We start from the raw sequence: 26136 nt of genomic DNA, 5'->3' as shown, positions 1-26136 counted from the left end.
TACCAGGAGAAGATTTAAATTTGGTAAGAAGCATAGAAGAAAACTTTGGAGGAAAATATCACACGGACCCATCCAGGGATAATCTAGAAGATATAATGGAACATCATAACTTGATAGATACCCCGCCAAACAATGAAAAATACACTTGGGGCAATAAAAGAGTGGGAAAAAGTAACATAAAAGAAAGGTTGGATAGAATTCTGATACAAGAAAATATAGCAGCAGTGCACAGCTCCATAAAATCAAAAATTTTACATACCACAACATCTGATCATAAACCGGTGATAATTGGGCAAAATGGAAAACTAGGATCCGCTCCCATTTGTATATAGCTCAATTTGGGACAGCAACGGAGAAATCAGTGAATTAGTAAAGGAAGCATGGGAGACAAGAGTAATAGGATCACCACAGTATATTTGGGAAACAAAGTTAAAAATTGCAAGAAACAAATTAAAGGAATGGGCAAGAGCAAATGAATTAAAAAAAATATATAAGAGAAAAGAGTTACAGTAGAAAATGGACAGCATGCAAACTGAAAAACAAAACAAACAAGAAAGCTAGCAAGATTATCTGAGAGAGAAGGAAATATTTTGGGAAATATATAGGGAAAACAAGAAAGAAGAAGAAGAGGCAAGATTGAAATCAAGAAGTTTGTGGCTCAAGGCATGGGACAAAAACACATCATTTTTCCATAACACAATGAAGATAAGAAGAGAAAGAAACCAAATAGAAAAAATTCAAGTTGAAAGCCAAGAGGTCAAAGGAGCGGAGGAACTAAAAAAAGTAGCCTATCAGCACTTTAAAAACCTACTTTTAGCCAATGAAGAGATGGTTGAAAGTGAAGACTTCTTAAAGCACACAAAAAGAAAATAAATAAATAAATAAAAAAGAACAAAATGCAGCAATGTGCAAGGATCCCACAGAAAAAGAGGTAGTGGCAGCCATATGGAGCTTGCATCCAGACAAACCCCCAAGGCCAGATGGCTTCACAATAGCAGTCTGCAAATTTCATTGGTATACCATCAGAAAGGATTTCTTACGAATGGTGAAGAATGTTGTCAAAAAAAAAAGGAGGCAACACCAAATCCTCCTATCTTGCTCTTATCCCAAAGGAAGCAAACCCCTCAACTTTCAACAAGTTTCACCCTATCTCTCTCTGCAATTCATTGTATAAGATAATAACAAAAATAATTGCAAATAGAATCAAGGAAGTACTTCTAATAATCATATCTGAAAATAAAGGAGGATTCGTGCCCAATAGGAAAATCATAGATAATGTAATTATTGTACAAGAAGCGGTTCACTCCAGTATGCTAAGGCAAGAAAAGGCCTCATAATCAAACTAGATATGGCAAATGAATTTAACAGGGTCAGTCATCCATATCTAATGATTGTCCTCCAAAAACTTGGTTTCTCAAGAGAAATAGTAGAAATCATATAGGCATGCATTTCTACCCCATGGATTTCCCCCCTCGTAAATGGAAGGCCCGGTGATTTCTTTCAAAGCACAAGAGGCCTTAGGCAAGGTTGTCCTCTCTAACCCTTCCTATACATTATAATGGTGGAAACATTAAGCAGGGCTCTAGAAAATCAAATAAAGGAAAGAAATATCACAGGGATTAGAATAGCAAAAGGAGTAAAAACAATAAACCACTCACTCTCTGCTGATGACACACTGTTGTTGGGAGGGGCATCAACAATAATAGCAAGGAGGTTCAAAAAAGTTCTAGATGATTTTTTACAGGTTTCAGGTGGGCTATTAAACAATACAAAATGCAGGATATATGGATGGAATACCCCTCCCAGAACTATGCCAAGGATCCCACAAATCTTAGACATCCCTATATAGGAAAAATGGACACACTTCTTTTATCTAGGACTTCCAATCTCAAAAGAGAACATGAAGACAGAAATATGGACTAAACAAATTGAAAAAATGAAAAACAAAATACAAAGTTGGGGTATGATGTGGCTGAATATGGAAAGAAGGGTAATTCTAATCAAAGCACTCCTTGCAGCACTACCTATCTACCAATATGCCATAATCATGGCCCCAGCAAGTGCCCACAAACAAATGGAGCTTATCTTAAGAAGCTTTCTGTGGCAAGGGGGGAAGCAAGAAAACAAAAAATTTAGCCTGGTCAGGTGGGAGCAAGTAGTACTACCTTATGAACAAGGAGGCCTATCAATACGGATACCTGGGCTCATGAATGCAGCACTGGGAATGAAAATAGTATGGAGACTAATTACAGGAAAAGAGAGCTAGTGGAAAAAGACACTTATAACAAAATATATGGATGGCACTGTTATCACTCCAGGAAACTCTCCTAGGTTGTAGATTGGAGATGCCTGGTAACATGTAATCTTCAATATTTTTCTTTGAACTATTGGAATAAATTATGGTTTAGATCAAGTTAGATAACCATTTAAGCTCTATTCTCACTCAAGACATGCATGAACACCCTCAACAACACAAGGCTTTAGACCACAAATGCTCAATAGTTTGTAGATTTAATGGATAGATGGAGAATACTGATAGTACCAATAGATTGCATACATGAACATATATGAATGGCTAGCTACAGGTAGCAAAGAAGCTTGCTAATCTAATATATCAAAGCAGAGATAAGATGACAGTTATCTGGCCTTACACACAGAAAACTTGAACAAACTGTTCAAGTGCAAGCATAGAACAGCATAAAGGGAATGGACATTGAACATCTAATGGAAAAAGAAGCTTATATTTCTAAGAATGAAGATGAGAAGCTTGAATAAACAGAGGAGGAATAATCTCCAAAAGTTGAACCCTTGTTACATCTAGTTTTCTGCCTTTTATAGGCCCTTTACAATGCTCCTGAGCTCTCTAGAAGGCTCGGAGTCTTAACCTTGTCTGATCTGTCCCTTAACCATTTGATTCCCTCAATAGGCAGGCATGGCTCGGAGGTTTTTCTCTTTCTGATAGAGGAATAACCATATTCAAATATTTTGGGTGTGTTGGTAGGGAGCTCTCTCTTGACAAATATGCCCACAATCTCTTCTGTTGATTTCGGTTGTGTCGTGCTATGCTGCTTCATGATGTATCTAATTCGAGTTATGTTGTGCATGCTTTGTTGTGCTATAGATGCCTCTCGGCCTTGGTTTCTCTTCAAACTGTTTAATAATGAGTGTTTTCTATTCTACACAGAAACTACTGTAATGTTGTAAACTCTCGCCAGTGTTTTTTCCTTTCAGACTTGTAAAAGTCCTCAAAAATAATTTATTTACCCATCGAGTCCACCCTTTGGGTCGTTGTCGCCTATCGCAGATGGCCCGGTCCTTTTGTTCTCTTCGTATTTTTGCAATATGGCGAAAACCTTAAAAAAAATGAAAAACCAGCCTTTATGGACCTAAGAACATATATATATTTCACCTCTGAAACACATCAGGTCCGGACTTCATCATTATCGGCGCTGCCAAGGTTCCTGGTATTTCGTTATATAACAAAATATATGAATAATTCATTACAAAATTCTTGGGTGTGGACTTGAAATATTATGGAATATTGTTCTCAATGTCATTGAGTCTGGCCTTATTGCATTGCACATAGGAATATGTAAAGGCCCCGCCCCTTTGGTCAGTACCGATGCGATCTGATCGCAAATGCATATCGCCATATGTAAAGGCCCTTCCCCTTTGGTATTCCTAATCTGCGATCCGCCGATGTGATTTGGGCCATTGATCCACGTATGCGATTGACGGTCCTCATTTAATCGCCATCGCCCCATGGTCTGCGCCGATTTGCCTCCGCCGATGCAACCCGCCGATTAGATCTGGGTTGTTGATCGGCCAGATCTAATGGCTATTGTGCCTTCTCACTTTAAGCCTGTGATTTTGGAATTTTAATGGTTTTCAAGCATTTCCTGCCTCCCGATAGTGTATTTCCTCCCCTTTAAGGGCTTTCCTCCTTCGACCATTTTGATTTCGAACGACCCTTAAGAGGATTTTGAAGAATTTTGGAGCACACTTGGATCCTTTGGGATAATTCTTAAGCAAGTTTGGAGACTTTTAGGACATATATGGATCCATTTTTGGGCCGTTTGCCTCCAAGGCTAACATTGGCTCCTTCTGGGGATGAAAGCCTCCCTGTGAGGTTTCAAGAACTGCAGATCAATGCCTTTCCTATAAAAACAAAATTTAAATCTTCCTTCTTGTGTTCCATTGGGCATGGAGTCTTTTTAGCATAAAAATAAAAACTGAAAGAAAAACATATTTACAATACCAAGGCTTTAAGGCCTTAAATGAAATAGAGTTTCAAGAACCGCCCATTTACTAGGCTACCAAATGCATCTTCTCCTTCCAGATTGTGCAGGATGAATGTATTGTTGTGCCGAACTTGAGTAATGACAAAAGGACCTATCCATAAGGAGTCAAACTTGCCATGATTACCTCTCTTTTCTTTAAATGCATCCCATTTAAGCACCCAATCACCAACTTGGAACTTTTCTGCTTTTGCCTTCTTGTCAAAAGTTTCTTTGATTGCCTTCTGATGAGCCTTTGATTTATCAACCAGCTGCTCTCTTATCTGATGTAGTTCAACCAGGTTATTCATTCTTCTTACCATATCATTCTCTTCATCTTGTTCTTCTTACAAGAACTTAGCCATAGGGAGGATGAGATGGATGGGGAAAACAGCATCAGCACCATAAACCAATTTGAATGGAGAATTACCTATGGACTTTTTGATGGTAACTCGGTCAGCCCATAGTGCAAACTTTAGCTTGGAATCCCAGCTCTTTTTGTTGTCCTCTAACAGCTTTTTGATTACCCTTACCAGGCTCTTGTTAGATGATTCCGCCAGGCCATTGCCTTGAGGATAATATGAGGTAGAATGCACCACTTCAATGCCCATAGATTCAATCATGTCCATCAATTCTTTTGCCTTTAACGTTGTTGCATTATCAGTGACTAGCTTGGTTGGGCAACCAAATCTAGTGAAAATATTCTTATTTAAGAACTTTCTGACAACTTGATGACTGGCATTCTTAGTGGGTATAGCCTCAATCCACTTGGTAAAATAATCAGTGGCTACTAAGATCCATTTGTATTGGCCACTGGAATGTGGGTTGATCTCACCTATAAATTCCAAGCCCCACTGCTGGAAGGGACCACTGACATGTATTGGCTTTAAGGGAAAAGATTTTAGTTGTTGTCTTCCTGCAAACCTCTGACATTTGTCACAAGCTTTTACAAAAGAAAACACATCAGAGAACAAAGTAGGCCAATAATATCCAGCCCTCAAGATTTTGTGAGTTTTTTTTTTCCAATAATGATGCCCTCCACAAATGCTAGAATGGAACTGGTGTATAAACTCCAAAGACTGTTCTTTATCTAGACACCTCAAGAGGATTCCTAATGGGTCTTTCCAATAAAGTATATTTTTATTAATGTAGAATTTGGCTGATCTGAGTTTAATGGCATGAGCTTGACTTGAGCTAAGTCCTGGAGGGACTTCTAGCTTTTGCAAAAAATGAACTATGTTGTAATACCATTCACATGTGGCTAGATTTTCAGCCAAAGACTGATCCTGCTTTTGCTCTTCTATCACTCCCTCTGCCTGCTCATAATCTGAATTTAGCCCCATGGAATTTATATCTAACAAGCTGCAATTTTCTTCAACCATAAGTTTATCCAAGCCCTGGCCTTTGAAAAGCTTAGTGGGCTTCACCTCTATGTTAAACTCTATGAATTTTGCAATCCATTTCGCTCTCTTCCCATCAATATCTGGCTGAGTTAAGACATCCTTTACTGAGGCTAAAGGTACATATGCAACTATTTTGGAATGCAGAATATAAATTTTGAATGCCTTTAAAGACTTTATAAGAGCATAAGCTTGTTTTTCGATAAGGTCATACCTTAGTTCAGCATCCCTTAAATTTTTGTTGAAAAAGGCCACAGGGTGCTCTATGCGTTCATCATTTTTCTTCAACAGAACTACCGCAAGTGTATCATAAGAGGCAAAAGAGAAGATAAAAAACTCTTGAGTGTAATATAGGCTAATTAGAGTGGGAGCTTCCATGATAGCTTGCTTGATGGCTTCAAAAGAGCTTCTTGAAGCATCTATCCATTTTATTTTTGCTCCTTTCTTCAGCATGGAAGTGATGTGCTTTACAAGCTCTGCAAAGTTTGGAATGAACCTCCTTACAAAGTTAATCTTACCCAAGAAGGATTGAATGTCCCTTTTTGACCTTGGGATGGACAATGTCTAAATGGCTTGAACCCTGGCTAGATCAATCTTCACACCTTCAGCAGAAACAATATGTCCTAGAAGTTTGCCTTCTTCTAGAGCAAACTGTGACTTCTTTGGGTTGACTGAAATTCCAAACTATCTGCACTTTAGGAAGACCTTCTTCAAATGTTGTAAATGGTCTTTGTGGTTGCTGGAGAAGACTGTTATGTCATCTAGATAAATAAGGACAAATTTGTCCTTCTCTCCCACGAAGGCTATGTCCATGGCCCTTTGAAAGGTAGCGCCAGCATTCATTAGTCCGAAAGGCATCTTGGAGTACATGAAAGTGCCCCAAGGAGTAGTGAAGGCGGTCTTTTCCTGATCTTCAGGGTGTATAGAAATCTGATTGTAACCTGAAAATCCATCTAAAAAAGACATGACTCTAGCCCCTGAAACTCTTTGCAGCAAGTGTTCCATCTTAAGCAGGGGATAGTTATCTTTTTTAGAGCACTTGTTCAGATTTCTGAAGTCAACACAAAGCCTAATTTCTCCATTTTTCTTTCTTACTACCACAAGGTTAGCTATCCATTTTGAATACCTTAGGGGCACTATAATTTTGGCATCCAATAGCTTCTTGATCTCTTTCTCAATCAAAGGCAATAAGAGAGGGTTGATAGGTCTTAGCTTCTACTTAAAAGGGGTGGTATTCTTTTCCAATGGGATCTTATGCTGAATGATGTCTACGTCATAGGTTTTAAGATCGTTGTATTCCTAGGAAAAAATGTCAGTGAATTGCCTCATAAGGGTGCAATACTCGGAATTCTGGGTAGAGGACAAATGCGTGGATAGATTTATGTTTTTTGGATGGGCTGGGCTCCCTATATTATGTTTACGAACAGCAGATTCATTTTTTGTTTCGGCAGGCTTATATGGCACATCGTTTTGGTCGAAAAGCTTCTCTAGAGGCACCAATCCTTTTGGTATGTAATTACTGGGCAGCTGGACGATGCTTCCTCGGCCAATCTCACTTTTTAGCTTGGGCTAGCCGCATTCTCCCATGGCTTCATTTTCCTGATCAATGTGTGTTTCAGAAAATTCCTCCATGACTTGCAAAAATCTGTTAATTTCCTCATCATCTTCAAAAACCCTCCAATATTTGACATTGTCAGGCAGAGACGGTCTGTATTTTACCTGAACTTCATATGTCAATTTAGGAGGAAAAGGAGGAATAAACATGCTAGCAAAGACAGCGAGGGAGTCGGCAAGTTGGTTCTTCATTCTTGGAATATAAGAAATGTTGAAATCATTAAAAGAATCCTTGAGCCTCCATACCTCATCTCTGTATGCCTTCAACCTTGGATGCTTAGCTTGGAACATTTTATTTACCTGCTGAATAATGAGGTCTGCGTCTCCAAACACTTTCAAGCCTTTGATACCCATTTCTTTAGCAGCGCTTAAGCCCAGAATTAAAGCTTCATATTCTGTGATGTTGTTTGTGACCTGAAAGGTTAATTTGAAAGATAAATGAATGTATTCCTGTGTTGGGGACACAAGGACCACACCTGCCCCTGCAGCTTCTTTAGAGCAAGCCCCATCAAAAAACATATCCCAAATCTATGGGTTTTCTTCCTCAACAATCTGGCAAACTAGTTTCCTAAGCTACATGGAAGCCAACTGAGATTCTTCAATATGAAGGATACAAGCTCCAAAATCAGTGTCGATAGCATATATGGGATGATTGGTGGGATTCTTTTCATCGCTGATTATATAAGCCAACTGTGCCTCTCTGTATAATCTCTTGCTCTCACCTTCGAAAACTGGGACAGTAGCATAGGACAAATCATTTTGTAATGATCCACCTAGTCTCTTGATCCAACCTCTGGAAAGTAACATGCCAAACTTGGGAGGTACATCTGCTACCACAATGTCCATCATCATGCTTTTCATAGGTAGCTGAGACAAAGTGATGGCTAGGTCCTTGATTAACCCTAGACATTTCACTTTTCTAGAGTCAAAAGAAAACAGGTCATGATAAGGCTTAGTGATGTCAAGACCCAACTCATCCATGACAGCCTTGGGCATTAGATTATGGCTAGCTCCAGTGTCTAAAAGGCAGTTGTGAAGGATTTTATCATGAATAGTCAGAGAGACATAGAATGATGGGGAGTTGTCTTCACAGTTTTCAATCATTGGGCTGAGGATAACAGCTGGCTTGTCATCTTGCAGATTTACATAGTCAGTAGAGGCTTGGATGGCTTTAGGTTCAAGGACCTCGAGGATGGATCTTTTGAAGGACTCATTCTTCACTAGTTCAATCAGAGGCATAGGTATTCTTAGCTTCTGAATTTTTGATTGCAAACTGAAAGGAGAAGGGGACTTGTTGAGGCCTCTTACCTCATGATTTGGAGCTTTGAGGATGATGGGATCAATTGCCAGTTGTTTTTGCTTATTAGCTTGCGGTACTGTAGGGACAGCAGCTCTTTGAACAGGAGTTTCCTTGGCATTATTTATCTTTGACCTTAAATTATATCTTTGCTGATCTACAGCTTGTAGAATAGCTTCACCATCCCATTCTTGGTTGATCTGGTCATTGCATAATGACTTTTCATATGCAGTTGAGGTCAAAAAGGAAGCATTGCCTTTGTCTTCTAGACAATGGATCTCATCATCTTCTTCGAACTGCTCTTCTTCCATGACTGCATTCTGAAAAGGAGCCTTCACCCTTTGGTCTTCATTTGCATTTTTGTTTCTTTGCAAAATCTGCAACTGCTCATTCGTTCTTCTATATGGATTTGGATTTGGATTTCTTGGGGCAAAGGTATTAGGCATTCTTCCTTTCCCCGGTTGCTGCTCAACCTTCAATTTAGAGATTTCAAAGGCTAATGACTCGATCATTTTGGTCATTTTATCTATCTTAGGATCATAGGATGATGAAGACTCGCCCCTCTGTCTTCTTCTATCAACATTTCCCTTGAGTTTCTTAGCAGCCATGATGTTTGATTCCACTTCCAAGGTTGCATCCTGCATGTCAGCCAAAGTAGCACATCTCCTCTCTCTCAACAATAGGTAGAAGTCAGAATCAAAAGCACTAGAATAGGTGAGTTTAGTAGGGGTAGTAGTGGGTTTTACTTCAGCTGGAATCTTACTATACATACAGTTAAACCTTTTATTAAAATCAGACAGCAACTCACCATTTTCTCTCTTTAAGATGCCAAACTCATTGTGGTAGTAGAGGAGGTCCTTTTTATCCCCCCAATGCTTTAGGAATGCATCATCTAAAGCTTCGATATCTACTATAGATCTGGGGGTTAGTTCTCTGAACCATTTTCTAGCCTCTCCATCTAGGCTTTGGACAAAGACTCTCATCCACACATCATCTTCACTAATGTTCAGATTATCAGCATAGCTATAGAATGACTCAAGATGTTCTTCAGCAGTAACACCTTCAGCCCTAGTGAACTTAGGCCTATATTTATGATATTCTCCAGCAGGCATGGCATTCAAAGGAGTGGGGAGTATTAAAGGTCCATACCTAGCAGCTATGATTCTTTCCATTTTCGTAGGTGCTTGTGGACCTGCCATAGATGTGGTAGCTAAAAGAGTAATGGTAGTTTGAATGATAGAGGGCTGAGGAGTGACTGACAGAACTAAAGGAGTATGATGGATAGGAGGTGAGGTTTCCTTTAGGCTTAAAGCAAAAGGAGAACCTAAAGAATAAGGAGCTTTATGAATCTCTGATAGTTTTTCTTCACTGCTAGTATTAGATGCTATACTGTCAACATGTGTTTGTTCTATTACAAGCCTTTTTTGTAGAGATATAGGAGATTGTTTAGGTTTACCTGAACCTGATGCTCCTTTCTGTAATACTTTTCTCTCTTTGATGATTTTTTCAGGATCAGGTATTGGTTCAGCATGTAGCTTTTGAGGATTTCTTCGAGTATGCTTCACAAACTGAACCAGAACTATGAAGTGGAGTCGCCAAGAGGTTCAGCCTCCAGTAGAGTTTCCAGATAGATGATTACAACCAAAAATGTGCCTAGACTTTGTCTATAATCAAAGTTGAATCTGTGTCATTTCCCAGGGAAGTTGAGCTTCAGTTTCCTTTCCCCGACAACGGCGCCAATTATGTTATCACTCCAGGAAACTCTCCTAGATTGTAAATCAGAGATGCCTGGTAACATATAATCTTCAATATTGTTCTCTGAACTATTAGAATAAATGATGGTTTGGATCAAGTTAGATAACCATTTAAGCTCTATTCTCACTCAAGACATGCATGAACACCCTCAACAACACAAGGCTTTAGACCACAAATGCTCAATAGTTTGTAGATTTAATGGATAGATGGAGAATACTGACAGTACCAGCAGATTGCATACATGAACATATATGAATGGCTACCTACAAGCAGCAAAGAAGCTTGCTAACCTAATATATCAAAGCAAAGATAATATGATAGTTATCTGGCCTTACACACACAGAAAACCTGAACAAACTATTCAAGTGCAAGCGTAGAACAGCATAAAGGGAATGGACATTGAACATCTAATGGCAAAAGAAGCTTATATTTCTAAGAATGAAGATGAGAAGCTTGAATAAACAGAGGAGGAATAATCTCCAAAAGTTGAACCCTCGTTACATCTAGTTTTCTACCTTTTATAGGCCCTTTACAATGCTCCTGAGCTTTCTAGAAGGCTCGGAGGCTTAACGTTGTTTGATCTGTCCCTTAACAGTTTGATTCCCTCAATAGGCAAGCATGGCTGGGAGGTTTTTCTCTTTCTGACAGAGGAATAACCGCATTCAAATATTTTGGGTGTGCTGGTAGGGAGCTCTCTCTTGACAGAGATTCCCACAATCTCTTCTGTTGATTTCGACCATGTCGTGTTGTGCTGCTCCATGATGTATCTGATTCGGACTGTGTTGTGCATGCTTTGTTGCATTGTAGATGCCTCTCGGCCTCGGTTTCTCTTCAAACTTTTTAATAAGGAGTTTTTTCTATTCTACACATAAACTATTGTAATGTTGTAAACTCCCACCAATGTTTGTTCCTTTCGGACTTTAAAAGTCCTCAAAAATAATTTATTTACCCATCGGGTCCGCCCTTTGGGTCACTGTCGCCTATCGCAGATGGCCCGGTCCCTTTGTTCTCTTCGTATTTTTGCAATATGGCGAAAACCTTAAAAAACATGAAAAACCAGCCTTTGTGGACCTGAAAACATATATATATTTCACCTCTGAAACACATCGGGTCTGGACTTCATCGCTATCAGTGCTACCAAGGTTCCTGTGTATTTCGTTAAATAACAAAATATATGAAGAATGCATTACAAAATGCTTGGGTGCGGACTTGAAATATTATGGAATATCGTTCACAATGTCATCGAGTCTGGCCTTATCGCATCACACATAGGAATATGTAAAGGCCCCGCCCCTTTGGTCAGCACCGATGCGATAATGCGATGTGATCTGATCGCAATCGCATATCGCTATATGTAAAGGCCCCGCCCCTTTGGTCTTCCCGATCTGCGATCCGCCGATGTGATTTGGGCTGTTGATCCGCGTATGCGATTGACGGTCCTTGTTTAATTGCTGATCGCCATCGCCATCGCCCCATGGTCTGCATCGATTTGCCTCCACCAATGTGACCCGCCAATTAGATCTGGGCCGTTGATCAGCCAGATCTAACGATTGTTGTGCCTTCTCACTTTAAGCCTGTGATTTTGGAATTTTAATGGTTTTCAAGTGTTTCCTGCCTCCCGATAGTGTATTTCCTCCCCTTTAAGGGCTTTCCTCCTTCGACCATTTTGATTTCGAACGACCCTTAAGAGGATTTTGAAGAATTTTGGAGCACACTTGGATCCTTTGGGATAATTCTTAAGCAAGTTTGGAGACTTTTAGGACATATATGGATCCATTTTTGGGCCATTTGCCTCCAAGGCTAATAGGCACCAGGAAAAGACTGCTTAATGGAAATATCCCAATAAGGCCATGTACCCAAGTATGGAAGCTGGTTAAAAAAATAGTTCCATTAATGAGTAGATATATTTCTAAAATCCCAGGCAATAAATTTCAATTTGGGAGGACAGAATCATCGGAAAAGAACCACTACAAACTTGTCCAGAAACTGAAGACATACAAGAGTGGATGAAAGATAAAGGTTTCAATACTTTACACTCTATATCTCTTTGGAATCAAAAGGAGTGGCAAGATTGGAAAAGCTTAGCAATCCCAACAGATATGTAAGGGCAATGGAGCAAAATCAGGCAGCTTTTAAAAGGGGCAGCGCCAATCCACTTTGATGAGGAAGATACTTATCTTTGGGACCCAAGCGGTGGACATTATATAGTTAGGATTGGATATAAAATCCTTCAGGAACAACCAAATCAACAAGACTGGGATTCTTGGAAAATAGCATGGAAATCAGAAAGTTTGCCTAAGATCAAAATGTTCATCTGGAAATTATTAAAAGGGAGAATATTGACCAGTGACAACTTAAAAAAAAGGGCTTTCAAGGCCCAACACAATGCCCATTATGCATGCAGGCTTAAGAAAATATTCAGCACTTACTCCAAGAATGCACCTTTGCAAAAGAATGTTAGCAGCAGTTGATAAGTCTATTGGAAATAAGAATAAATTTTGAAAATCCCTTGCCCGATTTTCTTCAGACCCTCTAGAAGGCCTATCCATACACAACAAATAATAAAGTAACAATTCAAAGAATATGGAAGTTCATTCCAGTAGTTCTATGTTGGCAAATTTGGTTGACACGAAACAAGTGCATATTCAAAAATCAAATTCCAAGGTGTTGAGGCCCCGAAAATCGGGTCGACAACAAGGGGGATACCTGCCCGGTCCGGACCTTGGTTGGCAGCTCCTTATCTGTTTGGTATAGCAGGTCCGACTGGGGATAATGGGACCAGTTTCCCAATCTATGGGTGTGTGTGTGTAGAATTGGATGTTGTTGATCTAACAGTTCCTATCTAAGTTATTCTAATTCAAACTTTAATCTAATTCTATGCTATTGTAATCTAATAAAAACAGCACATCTAATCTATGCTAACTCGGGATGTAATTCTTTTATTATGCGATCTAAAGAGATTTCAAATAACAACTGGTAATAAAGATCATTTAGCGATTATAAGAAAGGAAATCAATTAAGATGAACTATTTCGCATAAAAATTTAGGCAAAACAGTTGTGAACAGCATATCGCATAATAAGCTATTCATACATTAAACATGATAAATAGCTACCACCGTACAAAAGTGCCAAATGATAACTCAAGCATTCATGCAATAACATATAAACAACTAAAAACTGTATATCACTTTAACATATAAGCAGAAATGGACAAGAGATAAAAGTACCATTTATGACTGGTCCTACTCATAAGCTTCAAGCAACAATGATTTATCTCTCCTTGCTCTAACATCTACTAAGAGTAAAAAAGTGCAACATCAGTAGCAGATATCAAATGCAAACATCAACAAATCTTGATCCATTCATTCACCAAAACCTCCTCTGAGGGTGCAAAAGTGCATGTTTTGAGGACAAGTTTTTGATAAATTTCTGGACCCTTCTTTAAATGCATGAGAAGGGTTTAAATACTACTAACTAAATAACTTAATTACACAGATTCAGGATACGGTTTAAATGACCGCCCTTTTTCTAAGCAAAATTATTTCTAAAAAATAAATCTAATATCTAACTATTTCTGCATTTGCTTCTTAATGTTGTGAGCATTCAATATTTGCCTGGGTAGAGTCAACTGACTGTCTTCCGCTTTTGGTTGAGCTAAGAAAACAGAAATGGTAAGAGTTGGCACCATCTTTTCAGCAAAATAGAAGATATACTTGAGAATCATCTTCTGGCTATGTGAATTTACTGTGTATGCTCAGTAATAATCCAAATTCCACTTGGTTAACCCTCAAATTGCCTCTGTCTTTGCTTTCTTGCGTTTTCTGGGCTTACAAGCAACTAAGCAGTTAGGGACTTTGCTTTTTGAGCAATTTTCTCAGCAATGCGCGATTAGCGCTAGGAAACTGCCTCTGTTCTTTGATTCGGGCCTTTCTGGTTCGTTTTTCACCTTTAGCGCCTTTTCCTTCACCAAGTATAAGCTTCAAAATTTTGTAAACATACTGCTTTCGTGAGCTTTTAACCTTGAGCGTTAAATCGCCTATTGATATCAGCATTGTTCAACTACTCATTCAACCATGGCTCTGACTAAAAGATCTGTAATGGATAGCTCAGCAGCGCTCTGGAATTTGCGGCTCAGTTGCATGCGGTATCCGTTCATGAGGGCATTTGTTCTCTGTTTCCGAGTATTGGAGTTTTACCCTTTTCCTTTATCGCTTCCTGCACATTGCTTCATGTTGTTTCTGTTTTTATTCCTGCAGTTCACACATGAGGAGAGAGTAATGATAATAAAAATCGACAAGAAAGCTCTGAGCTCTACGGATGTACAAAAACATGCCACCTGATGTGAACTAACTCTTTGAAAAACACAAAATTGTCTTTCATTAACACTTGGTGTATCATTCATTAATTTCCATTAAAGCGCGTATCCAATTTTTGGTTTATGGACAGCTTTTCTTGAATGTTGAGCCGGGGAAAATATGCGATGGACAGTTTCTGCAATTCGCATCGCATCATCGCAGTGTCGCGTTATCGCATTTTCATCAAGATGTGTTATCGCAGGGTTGCCCGATCACGTTTATCGCAAGATCACAGTATCGCGCGATCGCAAGATCGCAGATCACAGTATCGCATTAATGCAAGACCGCAGATTATTACAATCATTAAATGGTTGTGTGTTTTTTTATGCGATATTGCGATATGCGATGTCGCATATCGGCCATCGGCGATTTTTTAAGGTTTTCGAATATGAGCATTTCTTAATGCATGCGATGCGATGGAATTCGCGTCGCACTTTCGCAGTTTATCATTTTACTCACAAGGAAATGTCCTATCTTCTTCGCGCGATGCGATGTTTTCTTAAGGAGTAGAATACATGAGTTTTAATTGAATTTTTTGAATTTTTTACTAAGGGTCCCCACTTACCTAGTGTTATTGCTAATACTAAATAAGGAGGGGGGTTGTTGGTGGCCACAACAATTGGCGATTCACTTGGAAGAACCAGTTATCTCTGTTTTTCTATTGAATTTTTCAAACTTCCAAAATAGAAAATTTTTCAGAAAATTAAACTTTGTTATGGAAAGATAGAGTACATTATGCTCTAAACTGTCAATGATATTTTGTTTCAACCTCTTTCTATTCTAATTATTTGCTTCCTCAGGCTAGTCCTTGTATTTACATCAGCCATTACTTGGTCTTGTAAAGATAAAATAAAGTCTCCTCTGTAAACCAGTTTTAAATATGCTCATTTGTCGTAGGTAGAGCCTCTACTGCCAGCAGGTGTTCATAGCCTCGACAGGGTTACCTGTTACCCAGCAATGATCCTGTATCCTACTAAAGGTGACCTACAACTTTTCACAGAAAAATCCATATCCACACTTATTGCTTTGATTTTCTTTTTATTCTTAAAGAACAATGTCTTGGTTTGGTAGCCAAATTATGACACAGTCACTCACTCGATTCATAACTTTGCTGAATAAGTTGGCTCGTGATGAGACCCCTTGTTTTTTTATTGCAACAATCTTGAGTCATTGCCCTATTGTGGTAGACAATATTGGCAAAGTCAGCAAGTTATAATATCTGTGATCATGATAAGTTGGCTCGTGATGAGACCTCTTATTCTTCGAGATATAGTGTATTCTTGAATTATTCCTCTGAAAGCTGCGATTTCCTTAGCAGGGAGGAAGTCATTGTTTCCTTAAGATAGCTCTGGACGAAAATAATAGAGTTTTTTGGAAACAGTTGTTCTACAGAGAATCTTTATTTTGTTATTGATACCTTTCATTGCTGAGATAAAACAATTTCTTTACTAAAGGTTTCTTTCATCAAATTTTTTGAAGTTGAAACTAGTATCATATCTAGGCTAAAGTTTTTAATTGTATCTGTCAATAATAAAGATCAATTTTCCAAAAGATTCGATATTTATACAAGCGAAAAGTTCAAAATCTGAAAGAGAATTGGTGTCTTTTTCGTAAATACCTAATGTAACCACTCACAACTGGTTTTATTATGAAAAGAAAAACTATTCTACAAAAATAGAAGAATAATCTTCTATGGAAAATATTTCTTGAGAATTTGTCCATTAACAGGCAAAGGATCCCTCTTACCTGCTAAATCCTGTAACACAAATGTTGATGGACCTATGACTTCAACAATCTGAAAAGGACCAAGCCACATCCTTTGAAATTTTGTATGTTTGCCCTTTTCTTCATGAGCCTTGTCCCACTTTAAAACTAAATCTCCCATCTGAAAATCTTTTCTGGTCATTATGTTTGAATCAAAAGAGGATTTTACTAGTGCTTGATGATGAGCATGCGTTTTCTTAGCTTGTTCTCGTTGTTCTTCTAATTTAATTATTTCCATTTGTCTTAGCTGTAAGGAGGAAGTGGGTACTTCATCAATGTATTGTACTAAAGACAAAGAGGGAATGGCTAAGTGAGTCGGAAGAACCACTTCTTTCCCATAAACTAAATTAAAGGGCGAAGTGCCGATTGAAGCTTTTTGCATTATCCTATCTGCCCATAAAGCATATACCAAAGCCTTGTGCCAATTCTTTTGATTCTGGTCATCTGTTCTTTTAATAATCCTGATTAGGTTTTTATTTGTTGACTCAGCTAACCCATTACCTTGCGGATAGTAATTGGCCGAATATTTAAGTTTAAATCCTCTTTTAAGTGCAAATTCAGTCATTGCATTTCCAGAAAAGTATGATGCATTCTCAAACATTAAAGTGGATGGCAATCCAAACCTAGTGATTATAAATTGATCTATGAACTCAATAATATTTTCAGAATTAGTTGCCTTGAGCGGAACTGCTTCTACCCATTTAGTAAAATAATCTATTGCCATGAGGATGTATCTATGCTGCTTATAAGAGTGAGGAACGATCTCACCTATTATGTCCAAGCCCCACTGACTGAAAGGTTGCTCGATGTTTACCGGTTGTAGTGGCAGGGACAGCTTCTTTTGTCTTCCAGCAGTAGTTTGGCAGACTTGACATCTTCTCACGTAACTGTGCGAGTCTTTGAACAGTGTGGCCCAGTAATATCTTGCGCGTAAGATTTTATGTGCAGTAGCATCTCTAGCATAGTGTCCGCCTGCTGGCCCATCGTGGAGTTCCTGCAAAACTTTTTCAGCTTCAACTTTCTCAAGACACCTAAGAAGAACAGAATCATAATTTTTTCTAAAAAGAATATCATTTATGAGCTGATATTGTTTAGCTTTCAATCTTAGAGCTCTTTTCTTAGTATGATCAAGGTGTGAAGGAGCATACCCGTTCTTAAGATAATAAATGATATCAGCATATAATGATTCTGCATCGTTTAGGCTTACCTCACACATTTGTACCTCTTCAGATGGAATTTCAGAAATTTGCGATGCTCCGGCCAGCATTTTGCAGAAGCCTTGACCTCTTACAATGTTTGCTGGTTTGATCTCAAGGTCGTATTCCTGTAAGGCAGTGACCCAATTGGCCCTTTTCTCACCCACATCCTTCTGTACTAGAAGATTCCTTACCGCTGGGAACGGTACTATGATCTTAGTATGGGTTTTAAGTAGGAAAGGTCTGAAGTATTTGACCGCTTTGAAAACAGCATAAGCCTGTTTCTCCACGTCTGAATAATTGAGTTCAGCACCCTGTAAATTTAAGCTAAAAAATGCAATTGGAGCTTCCGCTTTTTCTTGATTCGCTTGAGTTAGAATCGCAGCATATGACTTATCTGAGGCAAATGTGTATAAAATAAAAGGCTCTGAAAAATTCGGGGTTGCTAAAGATGGAGCATTAATAATAGCTTGCTTGATCAGGTTGAATGCTTCATGTTTATCTTGACCCCATTTAAAATTTGAATTCTTTTTAATCATGGTTTGCAAAGGAGACACGATTCGCGAAAAATCTGGAACTAATCTCTTTACAAAATTGATTTGACCAAGGAAAGATTGCATGGTTTTTTTGTTATGAGGTAGGGATATTTCAGAAATTTCTTTGATTTTGTTGGGATCAATGTGAATACCAGATTTTGACACTATGAATCCTAGAAGTTTCCCTTCACTTAGTGCGAAAAAAGATTTATTTGGGTTAAGTGAAATTCCATACCTTAAACACCATTGAAAGATTTGTTTCAAGTCTTTGAGATGGTCGCTTCGCTTCTTCGAGTACACTGTTATATCATCCAAATAAATTACTACAGATTTATTGACTAAACCTTTGAATGCGATGTCCATGGCTCTCTGAAATGTGGCACCAACATTAATCAAACCAAATGGCATCTTCCGATATGCGTATGTGCCCCATTTAGTTCTGAATGTGGTTTTCAACTGATCATCAGGATGTACCAACACTTGATTGTATCCTGAAAATCCATCCAAGAAAGACATTAATTCTGAGCCCGCCACTGCCTGTAGTATCTGCTCCATAGGTGGAAGAGGAAAATTGTCTTTTTGACAGGCTTTGTTAAGGTTCCGAAAGTCAATGCAAATCCTAATATCTCCGTTTTTCTTTCTAACGGGTACCATATTGGAGACCCATTTGGAATGTCTGACAGGAAAGATTATCCTGGCTTTCAGTAACTTATTGAGCTCAGTTTTTATCTGATTTTCTAAATTGGGGTGGATCTTTCTCAGCTTTTGTTGGACAGGTTTTTCGTTATCGATCATGGGAATAGTATGCTGGATGATAGAAGTGTCGTATGTTTTCAGCTCATCATAATTCCAGGCAAAAACATTTTTATATTGTCTCAAAAGACGAATATACGCTAGTTTCTCTTCAGGGGCTAGGCCGAGGCCTAGATTAATGTTTTGTGGTTTAGCATCGGTCCCTAGGTTTACTAATTCGTAGTTCAAGGTTGAACTGTAGAGTTTTGAATTGGTAGACCTCTTAAACTGATCTTTCAAATCGTATAAGTCTTCTAACTTGACCACCGACTTAGGTATAGCATTATTAGTGCTATTTTGTTGCAATTGTCGATCGTGCTGGTCTTCGTCAATTATTTGATTGGAGTAGGATCCTTCAGATGTGAGGAAATTTACGATATCAGGATCGTCATTGAATACTCTCCAATTTGTGATGTTGTCAGGAATGGACGGTCTAAAGATTAATTATATTGAGAATCTATCTGGACTAAAATCTTCGAAGGGAATAAGCTTAGAAGCTACGTTAGCCAAAAGGTCCGCACTTGCGTTTTGGAGTCTGGGGATTGAAGAAATATTAAACGCTATGAAATTCTCAGTCAGATCTTGTACTAAGGATTGATAGTGTTTTAAATGACCTGATAAGCAATGTATAGTGTTACGTACCTGCTTAACCACAATCTCAGAGTCTCCAAAAACTTGAAGATACTTGACATCTAACCCGATTGCTTTGTACAGGCCTTGAACCAAAGCCTCGTATTCTGCTGTATTGTTTGTGCAATCGAATTCGAGTATGCATGTGAGGATGATTTTATCTCCTTCTGGACTAATCAGAACGTATCCTTCTCCTGCTCCTTCGTTAGATCTAGAGCCATCAAAAAATAATTTCCAAAACAAAGATTTATTTACAGGTTTATCTAAAAAATTAATACATTCCGAACTATCAGTTCGAGAAAAAATTTCGACTTGGGACAAAACAGAGTGTTCTAAATAGGGTGACGCATGAGCATTGAAATTGCCGAGGAAAGAATCTACCGAGTAATTGCCAATGATACTGCTGTTATACGCTACCGGTTCATTTTCTCCCTCTAACTCCGTTACTATATACTTTTGGTGTAGCTCTCGTTCAACTTTTATTTGATTCGGTTTACCGTTGTAGGGCAGCCAAATGTGCGACCAATCGTTTGCGAAGTATCCATGGAGTTTTTCTAACCAATCCCTGCTAAGAATTAAACCATAGAATTCTGGGATATCAGCAACTAGAATGTCAATAACCTGACATACCTTCGGGTTGGATGACAATCTTATGGTTACTTGATTTAGTTCGCCAATCACTTCGACTTGAGATCGATCTAGCTTAACTATGCGCACTGCGGATTTCTGTGGTTGAACGTTTAATTTGGCACATATAGATTTTGGTAAAATATTCGATGAAGCACCGGAATCTACCAAACAATTGTGCACATTTTTATTGAAGATTTCATAAGTAAGGAGAAACGGGGGAGTGTGAGATCTTGATCTTCCTCCAATCAAGGCGATGTCATTTGGATCAATCTTATTGATCGCATTAGTTGGAGGTCTTCCCATGTTGTGGGAAGCTTGAGAAAGTACAGCGGCAGGCAAAGGTGCAACTGGCATGGCATGTAATTCTTTCATCATTATCTTCTGTTGATGTTTCAACTTGCTCAGTTCGTAAAGGGTGATGTTAGCCCTAGTCTTCTTCATGTCATCAATAATATTGTACTCCATTTCATCCGACACTATCAGTGTTTTCGATGGAGTCGTTTCATCTACTTGGACTGGGCTAGTTTGAGTCGCTTTAGATGTTGTTTTCTTTGTCGTGACTTTATCCTTTGTTGCAGAGCTTGCACTCTTCGGCTTAGGGGTAGTTTGGGGAGGATCAAGCTGATTTTTGCTTCATGTGCTAACTGGAAATACTTCTTGATCTTCTTCTTGTGGGAGGATGAAATCCCACATTCCTTGTAATTCCACAACTTCTTTGTCATCGGTCTGCCCTTCAGTGGCAATTTCCTCTTCCTCTTCCTCGGATTCAGCATTTGAAATGGCATTGGGTGGCTTTGCATCCGTTGAAGGACCTCTTTTAAAAGCTCTGTAGGGCTTTTTCGAAGAAGTTTCTGCTACTTGCTTTTTTATGTCGACCATCTCATTGGACATGGTCTTTAGAACTTTCTGCAATCCTTCCAAATCAAAAGGATCTTTTGCTTGTTTCTTCTTGGAGTCTTCCTTGAAGGTGACTTTTTTGGACTTATGTTCCTCTATCGCGGATCTCTTTTCCAGGGCTATTATTCGTTTCTCCACTGCTATTGCCTCTTTCATGTTATCAGCTAAGGTTATTTTATTTTCCCTGTCCATGAAGATGGCTATGTTCGATGGTAGAGCGGTAATATACCATTCACATCGTACTTCTTCGCTGGGCTGGGAAGAAGTAGGAATTTTATTGAAAATTTTGTTGAACCGTAAATTGAAATCCTTAATAGGCTCTCTAGCTTCGGCTTTAAGATTGGATAGGTCATTGATTAACGTTGCCGTTGATCTGTCATCACCAAACTTGGTTAGGAATTGTTCCTAGAAGATGTCCCAACTTGTGATGGATCCGGAGGGTAATGAAAAGTAACATGACCCGGCTGTCCCTTGCAGTGTATAGGGAAAAAGTCGAACAATAGCATCTTCATTAGTAACTCCATTGAGATTAATGGAAAGCATGAAGTTGTTTATGTGCTCTTCTGCTAGCATGCCTGCCTCGGGATTGAATTTAGGCAGCCATTTCTCAGGATGGGTCGGTATTTGACTCAAGGATGCAGGCATTAAGACTGCCCCAGGGTTGTTCCATGGAGACTGGGCCATTGTTGAACTGCTAACAGAGGAAAGTGCAGAAGATGATCCCTGTGGCTAGGAGGATGAGGATACTATGATTGTAGATGATTGAAGAGGGGTTGTGGGGGTTCCAGTGGACGGATGGATGATGATCTGGAGTGGAGGTGTGGATGGTTGACTTTGCGGTGAAGTAGTTGAGATGGATGATGCAGACGAAAGAGTCTCACTGTCAGACTCTTGCGGTGATTTCCTCGCTCTTTTCCTGGGGGGAAGAGGTAATTCGGTTGGCTGGACGCCAAACTTTTCACTCTTTAGCCTGGTCAGGGGATGAGCAGGATTGTATTGCGAAGTCACGCTGCCTTGAGATTTATCAGTCCTCTAAGGAGAAATGGAAAATCGTTGAAGTTTGTGAATCATGGATTCGACTTTAGGAGGTTCAATGGAAGATTGGTCTGAAATATCAGGGTGTGTAGCAGCGGTTGATACTTGAGCGACTTCTGACTCTGGACTTAAATGTAATGGGGAAGTCGAGGGAGATGATGAGGGCGATTTATTCTCAGAATGGTATTCAGATTTTGATTTACTTGCCATTCATAGTTCAGGCCCTCCTTCTAGCGCCAAATATGTTGAAGCCTCGAAAATCGGGTCGACAACAAGGGGGATACCCGCCCGGCCAGGACCTTGGTTGGCAACTCCTTATCCATTTGGTATAGCGGGTCCGACTGGGGATAATGGGACCAGTTTCCCAATCTATGGGTGTGTGTGTGTGTAGAATTGGATGTTGTTGATCTAACAATTCCTATCTAAGCTATTCTAATTCAAACGTTAATCTAATTCTATGTTATTGTAATCTAATAAAAACAGCACATCTAATCTATGCTAACCCTGGATGTAATTCTTTTATTATGCGATCTAAAGAGATTTAAAATAGCAACTGGTAATAAAGATCATTCAGCGATTATAAGAAAAGAAATCAATTAAGATGAACTATTTCGCATAAAAAGTTAGGCAAAACAGTTGTGAACAGCATATCGCATAATAAGCTATTCATACATTAAACATAAATAAATAGCTACCACCGTACAAAAGTGTCAAATGATAACTCAAGCATTCATGCAATAACATATAAACAGCTAAAAACTATATATCACTTTAACATATAAGCAGAAATGGTCAAGAGATAAAAGTACCATTTATGACTGGTCCTACTCATAAGCTTCAAGCAACAATGATTTATCTCTCCTTGCTCTAACATCTACTAAGAGTACAAAAGTGCAACATCAGTATCAGATATCAAATGCAAACATCAACAAATCTTGATTCATTCATTCACCAAAACCTCCTCTGAGGGTGCAAACGTGCATGTTCTGAGGACAAGTTTTTGATAAATTTCTGAACCCTTCTCTAAATGCATGAGAAGGGTTTAAATACTACTAACTAAATAACTTAATTACACAGATTCAGGATACGGTTTAAATGACCGCCCTTTTTCTAAGCAAAATTATTTCTAAAAATTAAATCTAATATCTAACTATTTCTGCATTTGCTCCTTAATGCTGCGAACATTCAATATTTGCCTGGGTAGAGTCGGCTGACTGTCTTCCGCTTTTGGTTGAGCTAAGCAAACAGAAATGGCAAGAGCTGGCACCATCTTTTCAGCAAAATAGAAAATATACTTGAGAATCATCTTTTGGCTATGTGGATTTACTGTGTATGCTCAGTAATAATCCAAATTCCACTTGGTTAACCCTCAAATTGCCTCTTCCTTTGCTTTCTTGCGTTTTCTGGGCTTACGAGTGACTAAGCAGTTAGGGACTTTGATTTTTGAGAAATTTTCTCAGCGATGCGCGATTAGCGCTAGGAAACTGCCTCCGTTCCTTGATCCAGGCCTTTCTGGTGCGTTTTTCGCCTTTAGCGCCTTTTCCTTCACCGAGTATAAGCTTCAAATTTTTGTAAACATACTGCTTTCGTGAGCTTCTAACCTTGAGCGTTAAATCGCCTGTTGATATCAGCATTGTTCAACTACTCATTCAACCATGGCTCTCACTGAAAGATTTGTAATGGATAGCTCAGCAGCGCTCTGGAATTTGCGGCTCTATTGCATGCGGTATTTGTTCATGAGGGCATTTGTTCTTTGTTTCCGAGTATTGGAGTACCTTTTCCTTTATCGCTTCCTTCACATTGCTTCATGTTGTTTCTGTTTTTATTCCTGCAGTTCACACATGAGGAGAGAGTAATGATAATAAAAATCGATAAGAAAGCTCTGAGCTCTACAGATGTACAAAAACATGCCACCTGACGTGAACTAACTCTTCGAAAAACACAAAATTGTTTTTCAATAACACTTGGCGTATCATTCATTAATTTCCATTAAAGTGCGTATCCAATTTTTGGTTTATGGACAGCTTTTCTTGAATGTTGAGCCGGGTAAAATCTACGATGGATAGTTTCTGCGATTCGCATCACATCATCGCAGTATCTCGTTATCGCATTTTTATCAAGATGTGTTATCACAGGGTTTCCCGATCACGTTTATCGCAAGATCGCAGATCGCAGTATCGCGCGATCGCAAGATCGCAGATTGCAGTATCGCGTTATCGCAAGACTGTAGATTGTTACAATCGTTAAATGGTTATGTGTTTTTTTATGCGATGTCGCATATCGGCCATCGGCAATTTTTTAATGTTTTCGAATATGAGCGCTTCTTAATGCATGCGATGCGATGGAATTCGCGTCGCACTTTCACAGTTTATCATTTTACTCTCAAGAAAATGTCCTATCTTCTTCGCGCGATGCGATGTTTTCTTAAGGAGTAGAATTCATGAGTTTTAATTGAATTTTTTGAATTTTTTACTAAGGTTCCCCACTTACCTAGTGTTATTGCTAATACTAAATAAGGAGGGGGGTTGTTGGTGGCCACAACACAAGGATAGGGAAGACCCTCTCAAAACCATGGGGTTTAACTTATGAAATCCGCAATGTCAAAAGAACAGCACCAACAGATTATACCACTCTTCAGCAGGAAGAGCGAGATTGGCTCAGCAAAGCCATAATAAACAATAATGGACAAAAAGGAAACAGGAGGATAAACTCAGGAAATATATGGAAAATAAGAATGAGTGAAGAGGAACTAACAAATTGGAGGAAAAATCAGAATAGATATTGTCTATACTTTGATGGGGCCTCAAAGCATAACCTAGGAAAGGCAAGGGCAGGGGGAATAATCCTAGATCCTGATGGGAAAGAAAATGTCACATTATGGGGATTGGGACAAATATCAAATAATAAGGCAGAAGCATACAGCTTGCTGATGGGAACAAGAATAATCAAAAAAAGAGAAATTCAAAATCCTATCATAATAGGAGACTCAGCGATAATAATAGAGGAAATGGCAAGAAACAAAAACCCAAGCAATGAGTTCATGAACAGAATTCTTAGAAGAATAAGGAAGAACTTGGAAGGCGCTGGAAATGTAATCTTCAGACATGTCTTAAGAATTCACAATCAATAGGCAGATTATTTTGCAAACCAAGCAGTGGAAAAAAATGAAGGGCATGTTCGTGAAAACCAAGAAAAATATCATAACTTTGTTCCTTAATGAGCAGCAAAAAACACAAGTATAAAGCTCACCAAAATCAAGGAAGAACCACAAGGATAAAAACAATAAATCAAAAAATAATAGTCAAAAAGCAAAAAAGGACTCATCACTGCAATATCAGTCAGGAAGTCACAGAAACACAAAAGAAAATCCATGAAACTTTAGACTCTAGCATAGCATTAGAAACAGTAGGAAGGAAGCTTGCAACCATGGTCACAATAACCATGTTGCAAGCTATTTCATCAAAGGAAGGAATCGGGCGGCGTTAAAGCACTATAAGAACAGAGGGTGCAATTATTGCAGAAGTACTCTCATTGAAGAAATCTTCACCTTCCAGGTCAGTATAGTGCTTCTTTGGCTTCCTTCTTACCCAGCTCTTTTACCCCATTTCCCCCCATCCCCTCCACTCCCTCCACCCAGTGCCTCATTGCAGCGTAAAGCCTCTGTTATGTCCAAATTTTAGTCCTCTCTCTGGGACCTCATTTTTACCAAATTACAATGGAAAATCATGACTGAGAGCTTAATATGGACTTCAAATAAGCTTTCATTTGCACCTAAATATATCATCGGGTCCGCCCCCCCAAGCCTTCACCACATCTCTTTTCTCTCCTCTCTCCGATCTCCGATCAAATCTGGATCGTTGATCTGGCACCTCATCCGATAGTTGGCGATCGGCCCATCCATTCAAACTTGTGTGAATTTCTCCCACCATCGATCTGTCCCCATCAAATCTGATGATC

The sequence above is a fragment of the Pinus tabuliformis genome, chromosome 7 (genome assembly GCF_031772625.1).
Source record: "Pinus tabuliformis cultivar Carrire ecotype Pingquan chromosome 7, CPIR1, whole genome shotgun sequence".
NCBI lineage: Eukaryota > Viridiplantae > Streptophyta > Pinopsida > Pinales > Pinaceae > Pinus > Pinus tabuliformis.
This window is presented reverse-complemented; position numbering follows the sequence as displayed.